Source organism: Electrophorus electricus, chromosome 8 (genome assembly GCF_013358815.1).
Source record: "Electrophorus electricus isolate fEleEle1 chromosome 8, fEleEle1.pri, whole genome shotgun sequence".
Classification (NCBI taxonomy): domain Eukaryota; kingdom Metazoa; phylum Chordata; class Actinopteri; order Gymnotiformes; family Gymnotidae; genus Electrophorus; species Electrophorus electricus.
In genome coordinates, this window is record NC_049542.1 from 26,252,564 (window position 1) to 26,254,544 (window position 1,981).

Consider the following 1,981-nt stretch of genomic DNA (forward strand, 5'->3'; position numbering starts at 1 on the left):
TTGGTATGAGGGACACATCCCCCAACATGTGTTTAAGATGTGCCTTTATTTGGAATTACTGCAAGCCCTGTCTCTCAAAGTAACAAGCTATCATTTTATTCAACCCTTCCAACTCCAGTTCACATTACTGGCATCACGTTTTGTTTAATCTAAAATAATACTTTGCATCTGCAGGTAGTTCCTAAAGCAACCAGGCTATAGAAAGTGGTCACCTGCAAAATGGCAAAAAGTAAAAAGGGGGCAAGAGGGAAATCCAGGTTTTAATAGATATGAAGAAATGTTGAATGACCGTTACCTTTTAGGAAGTCTAGCAAGGGCAAAATAAAGGTTTCTAAAAACAAAAAGCACTGGTATCCAGAGTGTCACCTTCTTGGTGCAGGACGGGACAAGTTCTCCCCCACCGTTGACCTAAATTTTAAGTGAATCACAGACAGTAACAGCTGTAACCTTAGAGCAGAGCGCTTCTGCTTAGATCCTCAAATCTGGTGTCTGGGTTTTAATTTTTCCAGGCATGGTTGGTTAACTGGACAGTGAGTGCCTGGTCACACCTACCAGCTGGGGGAAAACCTTGACACCTGCACGCTTTCAGGGATATAAATAAAGCAACAGTGATAAATCCAGTTTTTGATTTTTGGATTTGAAGACTGGGGTAAAAACACCTCTGCCTCAGCAGTGCTGTGTGTTTAGTGAAGAAAGTAAATTACACATTTGATATCTTTGATTAGATTTTAATAAACAAATATACTTTTTCCCCCCTTATGATCCAACAACACAAATACCTAGATCTTTATTTTAATTTAGATATGCATTAAATTGCATATTATAAAGCCAATTATTATGAAACATAATATACAAATACCATAAGCTGTGAACAATTAGAAATTAGATGTGGCACTAGTCTCCAAATAACCTCACACAGAAGTGAGCTAAAAGAAGGGTTTCATGCAGGGGGGACGTGCAGCTTGTGCCCAAGAACCAGTCCAGTGATTACTGAGCAGCACCATGATTGCAGGCCCAGCTGTACAGCAGTGACCAGTGCCAAGTCTTGTTCAGGCTCCTAGGTCTCTGTGGTGCACCAGATGCAGGCACATGCGCTGTATGCAGCGCACAGATTGCTCTGTGTGTGTTGTTTTGCAGGCGTAGTGTTCCAGCCCTCAGAGAGATTAGGTCTAAAGTCACCAATACAGTTGGTCTGAGCTGGCAGCCTCAGTGCTGGCTTTGGTAGATGGCTTCTATAGGCTCTCCAACAATGATGTCTACCACAGACAGACAAACAAATGAACAATCACAGCTGATGGCAGAATGACATTCATTTCATTCGGTTGTTTTAACTTTTTTTTTTTTTTTTTTTTTATTCTTAGACACAGAATGGAGGAACAGAAAGTAAACCAGATTTTTTCAGTTTTTTCCCCCCAAAGGCACCATGAGTGAACAAAGTACAAAAAGAAATACCAAGAAATTAATCTTGGTGTTTGAAACAACCTGAATGCATTGTTGTGATTACCATCATAGCCTTTAAGGTGATGTCATGACTCGGTTACATGGATTAAAGTGAATCTATCCTTTTGATTCCACGATACTCTGAACTGTCAAATGAACAGTATACATCATTAAACAGCCAATGAATTTTCCTTGGGATCTGACAGACCAACACAACTAACCTCATCCAAAGTGAAAGCAAACAACTATCGTTAGAAAAGATCTCCTGACAAAGTTTGAATGTGTGTCTGAATAAATCAAATGGTGCATTTCCCCATTCTACCAGAAGGAGGCGCTGGCACGGTGCATCATCACCTCACCATCTCTACGGACCACACAACAATCTTTCCCAAAATGGAAAATAAACATTAAACAAAATCAAATCAATCAATCATTCATATCTTCAACATGGTGACAAAACGCTCAAATTTTCCTGGTCCCGCTTAGGTTTTCATTATACTGACACCATTATGAAAGCATCATAACCCCTTGTACAATTGCT

General features: G+C 39.9%; 1 protein-coding gene across 1 annotated transcript in view; it reads left to right on the forward strand.

The window, feature by feature from the left end:
* The window catches only part of spag1a (sperm associated antigen 1a), a 13,115-nt gene extending 11,546 nt beyond the window's left edge, over positions 1–1,569 (forward strand). Inside the window, exon 8 of the mRNA XM_035528957.1 lies at positions 1–1,569. This exon is cut by the window's left edge and continues 426 nt beyond it. The gene's annotated coding sequence lies outside the window, so the exon portion shown is untranslated.
* Positions 1,570–1,981: the final 412 nt, after the last annotated feature.